The sequence below is a fragment of the Pituophis catenifer genome, unplaced genomic scaffold (assembly GCF_029215685.1).
Source record: "Pituophis catenifer annectens isolate HBS135680 unplaced genomic scaffold, rPitCat1.0.hap2 SCAF_1, whole genome shotgun sequence".
NCBI lineage: Eukaryota > Metazoa > Chordata > Lepidosauria > Squamata > Colubridae > Pituophis > Pituophis catenifer.
In genome coordinates, this window is record NW_027256881.1 from 90,681,316 (window position 1) to 90,691,397 (window position 10,082).

The window sequence follows — 10,082 nt, forward strand, 5'->3', positions numbered from 1 at the left end:
GAAGAAGAAGAAGAAGAAGAAGAAGAAGAAGAAGAAGAAGAAGAGGAGGAGGAGGAAGAAGAGGAGGAAGAAGAAGAAGAAGAAGAAATAATCATCAGATTCTAGGTTGCAGATTATGGCTCAATTAATCCACTAGGGTAAAACAAAACAAAACAGCAGCACCTGCACTAATTGCCAAGTTTTTAAATATGTTGTTGAAAACAATAACTGAGTTTCTTGCTAATAAATCCCTGAAGTTTATTTGTAGTTCTATCTTTGAAAGCAACTACAGACTGGGTTTTTTTGTTCGTTTGTTTGTTTTGTGGCCAAATACAAATCCAGTGGTGGCTTTGATCAAGAATGGATTTATCAGTAACATGATAGTCCTATGAGTGAAGAGTCAGTCTATGTTTAATTCAGCACTAGAATTCCATTGCATGGGATTTCTTTTCATCGTTTCCTAGCTTCCATTCAACTGATTAAGAAACTGACTAGGAGCAAGCCACCCAGCTTCTAAACCCCTCTTAGCCAGGGAATGTAGCTTTGGGTCCAACTCTATTTCTCTCAGACCAACCTATCTCCCAGGTTGAATTGAGAGGTTGAAAAAAAGAAGGAAAGTCGTGTATATCACTTTTTACACCTAAATGAAAGGCAGGAACAACATCTAATAAAAAAAGAATCTCAAAAAATTATTTACTAAAGAAACACTCAAAACAGAGCTCTGAAGCAGTATAACAATATGCTTTCCAGAGCCAGCATTATAACACTAGAAACATTTCTCAAATATTTCTTTTCCATTGTAACATGATTGGTCAATTCACAATAATTTATATCCTCAACCTGGTGAATCCAGAAATACTAGACTACAATTCTCATCACCTGCAACTAACTGGACATATTAGCTTATGATAACAAGGATTTTTCCAGAACACTTCTAGATGGCCAAAGATAAGGTGAAAAGCTGGCCCACGCTATGGTAGCTCAGTGTAATTCAGGGAGGGAAACTGATAGATTCTGGAAGAAAGGTTCTCAACTGGCAGGTAAATCAAAGCTCTCCAGGGTAATTAAATCATGATTATTTATTAATATTCAAATGATGAATCTTTTACTTAAGCAGTGTATTGATGCTATACGCTCTCAGCCTATTAACATTCATGAGAATGCAAACTTTAAGAAGTTGTCTGGCTATGATAAAATAAAATTGCTCTAGACTATGAGAATTTTTTAAAATCTTTCCCTGCAGATGCCTTTAGGGTATGAATAAGAGCAGAGATAGAATAGGTCCCCATATATAAGTCTAATTTATTATCTGGTTGTCATAGTGAAATCACACTTAAATTCTGAGTGGAGAAAGGAAACAGGCGCCAAATGCTAAGAGGAAAGAATTAAACTTCTAAGCCATGACATTTACTTCTTTTTAAAGGTGGCATTTGTTCCTAACGATGGAATTCCAAATAAGCGTATGCAATCCTGTGAAGAGGAGCAAAAACAAAGGTCAGGAAACCAGAAGGGTGTTGCTACTCACTCTTTGTAACTATTCCTCAGAGCAACAGTTCAGATTTTGTCTACAAAATAAAAATGGCAGAGAAATGTAAAAATGCACACTTAATTCTTTGAGGCAGAAAACAAGCACTGAATTGTTCTCATATTTACTTTATGAGACATTTATTCTGCTATCTGTGACTACTAGAATTTCTGTAAAAAAAAGATTAAGGTGTTCCTGTGACTTTAACTCCGCTAGTTGTAACCAACTTTAGGGAGGGGGGATTGCTCATTTCTGTTTCTTAAGCCTAAGAGTCAGCATTGTCTGAAGACATCATGCTGCATCATAGACCATATGGAACATGGAACACTATTACTTTCCCACATGCTTATACATGGTACCTATTCATCTACTTTCATTTACATGCTTTCAGACTGCTAGATTGGCAGGAGCTGGGACAAGTGACGGGAACTCACTTCATCTTGCGGCACTCGGGTCTCCAACTGCTGAGCTATAGACCTTTAGTGGCCTAAGACTCAGGACTCAACCACTGAGCCACTGTGTCCCTTTCATTAGAATTTCTATATTTCTATATAAATGTATTTAGAGTGATTGTGCAAGGGGTTGCATGTCCCAATGATTTTTTTTTTTATTTGATTTATATGCCACCCTTCTCCGGAGATTCAGGGCAGCTTACAATGCATTGTAATGATGAACATCTGTGTCCTAATATTTTACTTGTTTTTCAAGGGCCAGATTATTAACCATTTTTAGTTATTTTCTGGTACTTTCTGTTTTTTGCCAAATTTGTCACATGCAGCTATGATATATGGGTAAATAAATTACATAATTTCCATGCTGCAAATTCATGTACTATTCCCTTCTTTTGTTGTTTGTGTCTCAATAAAACTAAAGTTAATAATAGAAAATCTGGTTTAATTAATATGTCTCCCTAAAACAGGAGAGTCAAACTGGCAGACCGCAGGCCGGATGTGTCATGTGAAGGCCACACCCACTCCAGCTCCACAAAGGAAAAAAACATTGCAATACATCACATGATGGCAACATGACGCGGCAAATTTGACACCCATGCCCTAATACAGTGATGGCTAACCTTTTTGCCGTCACCTGCCAAAAGCGGGGAGAGTGGGGGGGATTGCACGTGCGAGTCCCCACACCCATTATTCAATGCGCCCCATCCCCCCACGCATGCATGCGTGACCCCCCCCGCTCTCCCCCTGCTTTTGGCACGTGATGGCCCTGTAGGCCCAGTAGGCCCATTTTTTTTGCCCTCCCCAGGCTCCAGAGGCTTTCTAGGAGTCTGGGGAGGGCAAAAACAGCCTTCCCCAACCCCCGGAGGCCCTCCAGAGGCCCAGAAACAGCCCATTTCCCGACTTCCGGTGGGCCCAGAAGGCCTGAAAATCAGCTGGCCAGTGCACACATGCGTGCTGGACTGAGGTAGGGCAATGCTCGCGTGCCCACCGATATGGCTCCGTGTGCCACCTGTGGCACCCGTGCCATAGGTTCGCCATCACAGCCCTAATACATTAAGACTTGTAAGCAACCTGCCCTATATTAGGCCTGTCAAACTGGCCATGGGCTGGATACGTCACATGCAAGCCACACCCACTCTGGCTCCACAAAGGCAAAAAAATGTCGCGATATGTCACAATCTAGCCTGTGTTGTGATCAAGTTTGACACCCGTGCCCTAGATGTATGATTTTTAAAATTCAGCTATCCTTAAGAGACACTTTTTGAACGCTTCTTTTTGAAGATGTAGCTTCTTCTAATTTATATAGTAGGAGAGGGTATATTAGATACAGTACATCGATGTCTTTTGTGGATTTTCCAAAGACATATTTTGTCATGCAGATTTCTGAAGCGTAAATGACAGATTCCAGTCACCTTCACACATTGCTGCCTATTGATGTTTGGGATGGAATGTGTCTTGTGGGTGGCCTTGATATTTTTTCCCCCACCCGAAATCCCCAGTGGGCTAAATTTTACAACGTTGGAACTGTGTGCATACATGCAGGCAGCGACTGCCTGAATCGGTTTCCAAAGCAGCTGCTCAAGTATAGAAGACTGGGCTATTTGAATGTTTGGAAAAATGTTTTCTTCATCTTCCTTATGTTCCAAAGCAATGCTTTCAAAATAATTTGCAAGGTGGTTTATTATTGTTTAAAGCAGGGGTGTCAAACTCACGGTCCACAGGCCAGATGCATCATGCGCTGACCATGCCCACTCCCATTTTAGCAAAGAGGGGGGAGTCCCGATACGTGACGTGATGACAACATGACGGTGCAAGTTTGACACCCCTGGTTTAAAGTATTTTAAGACAACTTAAAATGAGATGGCACATGCGATTTTAATATTGTTGTAATTCTTTACTTCCAACATACTTTCAAATGTATGAGTTAATGTGGAGAACAGTCCCAGTCATCTGGAAGATTTAATTCAGTGTGGAAAACTGACTAACGATGAATGTAATTTGGATTAAGAATCAACTGGTTGGCCTTTAGTAAATCCTTTTAGTGGGGTTTATAAATACAGTCAGTCACAAATCATGATTAACAAACAACTGTCAACCCTGAAGTTAGCTAAACTGAGGCCATTTTATTTTTCTGCTTCAGTGCTGACACATACTGGAGCTGAGGGATAGGGAGGGGGAAAATGAGATAGCTGGGGTGCTGTAGCCAAAACGAAATGCTTTCCCTTGGGAACCAAGGTCATTCCTGCAGGTGTTCAGAAGGAGAAGACTGAGGTCAACTAGCAACTCTGCCAATATGACATATCCTAATAAAATGTTCTTTGAGGGCACTGCCTGCCTCAGAGTTCTCTTTGCGATAGATGTGTTACTTGGAACCCTGACATCTAATTGTTTGGGTTCATACAATTTACTAAGCTGAAAACAAATGTTTCAGCTTAGTGTTTGGTATGAGATAGATCACACATTTACTCATCATATTCTGTATGGGTTTCATAACTGAACAATTTTAGTTCTGCAACATAAAACTACTGATTGAAAACTCTGATTACAGGCAAAGTTTATCCAAACCATGCCAATTGCAAAGCTGGCTATCGTTTTAATTTTGACATTATTTATTTAGCCTGAACCTACACCATACAAAAAGTAAATCCTGATGAATTCATTAAATCTACTTATTTTACCCATGTTTTGTAATTAAGAGAGTCTGCCAGGTGAAGGGAAGATTAACTTGTTTGAGTGATCAGAGCTATGACACATCTTGCTCAGTAGCATCACTGCAGTTCATTGTTATTACTCAAGTGACTGAGGAAGGTTGTGAATTCAAAGCTCTCGTCACATGATACAGTCACAGTGGTGGGATTCTACCGGTTCGCACTGGTTCGATAGAACCGGTTGTTAAGTAGTTTAGTAGTTAAGCAGTTCGGAGAACCGGTTGTTAAAAGAAATCTCCTTTTGTTTTTTTCCACTTTACAGGGTTAATCCTGTAAGGAATTACAACATTTGGTGTTATTTCCTAGCTTAATCTTTATTGCCCTGTTTACAGAAACTGCCTCTCCGGCAGTATGCCTAGTACTGCCTAGTACCCAGTATGTCACTTCTGGTTCCGGAGGTTCTCAGAGGTTTTTTTTTGGCTTGACTTTCTTAGAGGGGAAGGGTTGTTTTAAGCTTTTTACACCACTGTTGGGAGGAAATACTTGCCTGTTGGAGTTCTTCCAGCCAGGGTGCAATGATCAGCACTTTGAAGAAATAATTGAATAACGAAGCAGAAGCTTTTAATGACAAGGAACCCAGATGAGTGACATTCAGCAAGGCTTCTTGGCTAGCTAGAAAGATTGACATTCAAACATCAGTTTACATACCCTTTCTGACTTTTGGTCTAAAACTGATTTTTGGTGAAGTTTAATTCTGTGCTTGGTGATGTTTAAGCCTGTGTTTAGTGATGGGATAATTTTCCCTATTCAGCTTTGTTTGAAAGGAAAAATGTTAATCTCTGTTCCTGAAAAGAAGCAGCTTTGGAAATCTGACTAGTTCTATTTGTTCTGGTAATTGGTTTAACAAGCAACAGATACTCTGTTTGCTCCTTTGCTTCATTCTGGAGAGCTCAAATGACCTCTCTGCTAAAGGGTTTCACTTTATGAGCAAGAGTTGGCTGCTAATAGTTATCATTGCATTTTAACTATTTTAATTCCTCAAGGTGCTCTGGCATCCTCACTGATTTGTAACTCCAGTTTGCAGGTATTTCTAATCTAATGATTTGTATTCAGGGCAGCTTTTTGCAAGCAAAGAAGCTTTTTGTATTTTTGTACAAGTAATTCTTGACTTATAACAGTTACAATGGCACTGGAAAAAGTGATTTTTGACCGTTTTTCACACTTATGACCAGCAAATTGTCATTGGGGCAAAGAAGCGATGCCACATGACCACCTGGCCACACCCACCCAGTCACATGAAGCACCGTAGTTGTGAAATGAGTGACACGGTTTTAAGAATGCTGTAACAGGCATAAATGTTAACCAGTCATAAGTTCGAGCACCCAAATAAGCCATCCCCACAGAACCGGTTGTTAAAAAAATTGAATCCCACCACTGTACAGTCACTATTGCAAACACTTCTATTCAAAGAAGAATTCAATGGTGATTCTTCAGTGAAAGATGGTAGATCATTTTCCTGTTGAGTTTAGGAGAGCATCTTGATGCCAGCAACATCCAGCTTAGCCCATTTCTCTGCTGCAAATGTTTATTGACACAGAATTGCTGAGGCATTCAGCTAATTCAGGCATGTATTAACTGCATAATTTCTCACTGAGTGCTCACTGAGTTGCAAAGCACTGGGTGTGAAGTGAAGCAGTGAAATATCTGCATCTTTGTTCGTGACCATCAGATGGTGAATTTATGAGCTAGCCCATAGAAAGAGATTGTATTGGGCATCTGTCTGCAGTAAAATATCCTATGGCTAGAATCTGTATGGTTTAAGGCAGGAATCCCCAATTCTGGGATGTGGACCACTATCTGGCCTGCTGAGCATTGGGATTGGGCAGCACAAGCGGTGGGCAAGCACACAAACCTTCACTTGTGCATGCGCAGGATTGGGTTGAGCATGCAAATCCATCCCTTCCCCTACCACCAGTGGTGGGTTTCTACCGGTTCACCCCAGTTCAAGTGAACTGGTAGTGGTGGTGGCGGGAGGTTCCGCCTACCCACCCAGACATCATCACAGACGCTCTGTGCATGCACAGAAGGTTCTGCACACAAGCGCGCTCCCAGTTCCGAACCGATAGCAAAGGTAAGTGAAAACCACTACTGCCTACCACCACTGCCACACACCACCACCAGTCTATCCAGCCAAAAAGGCTGGGAACCATTGCTATAAGCTACTCCTTAATGTTGAGGTTAGATTCCAAATTAAACCACGAAGCATTATTTTTCTTATTATCCTTATACTTTCTCCTCCACAAAAACAGTAGCTGACTAAACTAGTACCAGAACTCAAGAAAGAGATCAAGGTTTATAATTGATCTGGGCAGACAATTTATTCCCCAAAATAGAGTTAATGAGAAGCTCGTATCAAGTTTTGTCACAGCATCACAGCTGCTCTTTTAGCAGGTGACTTCTCTGTCTTTTCTACAAACAAGAGATCAATTGATTCACAGAGTTTTACTTTCTCGTGCGACAGCTCAAAAGCTCTGCATGTGGAAAACATAAAGAAGAAAAATGTTGACTTTCCAAGATGAATTCAAGCATTTAAGCATTAATTAAAAATCAAAAGCCACAAAGAGATTCATAATGTGGCTCTTAGACTGGAGCTTCTGTAATGATCATGAAGCCAATTTAAAGCTATACTGCAAGAAAAGAATTACATGTGTTGAGTTTGCTCTATCACTGTATCCATATTTTGTTTTATAGTTACTTTTTGAGAAAAGGTAAAGCATAGAAAAATAAAATAAAATCAGATAAAGTTCTGTTGAAAGAAATGTTCATCTGGGTTCAGTTCCAAGTGGGAAGAAAGACACTGGAAACATGGAGACTGCTTGGAAAGATGGTTTAATGGTAGAGAGGACCTCATGGTTTGAAATCCTGGGCAAAAAAGAGCACATGGGTGAGAGAGGGAGAGAGATTTATACCCTCTCTTGGGCCCCGCCTTGGAGCTTTCCTGTTCCTGTGTAAGAAATGTACTCTGATTGGTTGTCAGACTCCCATGGGGCCATGCAGAGCTAACTTTGAGTCCCAGGCTTGGTTGAATCTTGCTGGGTGATGATGTAATGAAGGGGCTTTGTGCAATTCCTATTATGGCTTAATGGTTTTGTCCTGGTTTGGATCTTGAGTGAGGGCTAATCTTATCATATCCCGAGGGCCCTGTCTTTTGTTTTGTAGATAAGCTGGCCCAGCCTTTGTCTTGTAGATAGGTTGGCGCCAAAATATCTGCTGGTGGGGGGGGGGCAGGGAGCTGAGGCTCTGAGTTTATGCATTTAGAAACATATTTCTCCTTTAGGGAAAATATAATATTCTGACTTTTTAATATTTCCTAGAATATTTCATTTTTCTAGGAGAGGGGTGGGTGCTAACTTTCTACAGTTCTATGTACCATGCACGTAAGGAAAAGAGGTACATGCTGTTACTGAATTGCTCCTTATTAAACCCTCAATAAAACTATCAGCATTACACAACTCTTTCATTTTAAAGGAACAAGGAGGAACAGTTTCACAAAATACTTTTCCTAATGTGAAATGTAGAAAATTTGTGAGATTAATTTCTTAAATCTGTTAGCAAGCAGCTGCAAAATTATTTGGGAAGGGGTGGGCATGTCAAAGAAGTGGAAATACATTAATGGATCTTTGGTGTTCTCTGAGTTTGGTTGTTTTCTTTCAGACATTTCAATACCCAACTGGGTAACATCATCCGTGCTAGAAGGGAATGGGTTGTGTTTTCATTTTATATACTAGTAGTGGCTTGCCCTGTCAGTGTTGGTGGGAGTGTTCTTGGTAGTTCCTTAATTGGGTATTGTTTATTGCCTGACTATCAAGCAGTGAACAATATGCCAGAAATCAAGAGAGCGCCAACCCTGACCTACAAATATTATCATGTATTGGTAAATGTATTTGTATTGCCACAATAAAAAATTTAATGTTAGTATCATTAGCTAGTGGTGGCACAGTGATTAGTATTGAGAATGCAGATTCTCACCCGCTCAAGGTTGACTCAGCCTTCCATCCTTCCGAGGTTGGTAAAATGAAAACCCAGATTACTGGGGGAAATATGCTGGCTCTGTAAATTGCTTAGAGAGGGCTGTAAAGCACTATGAAGCAGTATAGAAGTCTAAGTGCTATTGCTATTGCTCTTCCAAATCAGCAGCATTCAAAAACACAAAAGATGAAAACACAACCTGTAGTGTAGTGTAGTGTAGAGATAACCTGTATTCCAGCTGCCAGCTACCCTAAAAGTGGCCTGGCCCAGCTAGGTGGGAACCCCTCATCTACCTTGGCTGATTATTTATCTTCAAAAGCATCAGCAATAGATGATTACCAGCAAATCCCTGGACCATAGGCTGGATAGAAAATTATGGGAGAAAAATCCTAGAAAATAAGACAGCAGCAAACCATTTTGGAACTGTGGCAGAAGAAACTTTTTCAGGATTGAAGTTTTCACCTGAGGGTAGCTGTTGTTGTTTTTTTTAATCTCAGGCTTACAAATGCCTTGATTAATGAACATTTTGAACCAAATCACTTTTAAGAGATACTTAATCATGAAGATAATAATGTCTCATATGGTTTTTGTTCTTGCCATGAGGTTATTTCTTAGAAGTGTTCTTCATTTTAAAAGAGCAATGCAAATTCTATGTTCCATAAATCCTTTTTTCCTACTTTTAAATTATAGCCTTCGTCTTTGTATCCTTTCACACTCCACATATGGTTGCTGTAGCTGATATACCACAAAAATGGTGTACTTAAGCAATTCATTTAGTAAATGTATTTGCATTCTTTTTTGTGCAGAGATTTCAAGGCAACAAGGAGACAAAGTAGTTTTTTTTTAAAAAAAATACAAGAAAAAGCAATTATAAACTCAGTGAGAAAATAAAAGCAAAAGCTATTATGAACTATAAAAAACTATTATGGTCATAAAAACAGAGGCCTGGAGTGCTTAACAAATATTATAATCCCTTTCCCCCAACTTGACCCAAAAGGGATCAAAGCTGTCACCATGTGAATTTCTCTAAAGTGAGTATAGGTAGCCCTCGACTTACGACCACAATTTAGCCCAAACTATCCGTTGCTAAGAAGGACAGTTGTTAAGTGAATTTTGCCCCATTGTATGACCTTTCTTGCCACAGTTGTTAAGTGAATCATTGCAGTTGTTAAGTTAATAACACAGTTGTTAAATGAATCTGGTTTCTCGATCTCAAAAAGGGACCACAAAATCTCAGGACACTGCAACTGTCATAAATATGAGTCAGTTGCCAAGCCTCTGAATTTTGATCACATGATCATGGGATGCTGTAACTGTTGTAAGTGTGAAAAATGGTCATAGGTCATTTTTTTCAGTGTGGTTGTAACTTTGAACGGTCACTAAATGAACTGTTGTAAGTCAAGGACTACCTGTATTCAACATGCAGGATAGCATTCCCTCTCAGGTCTC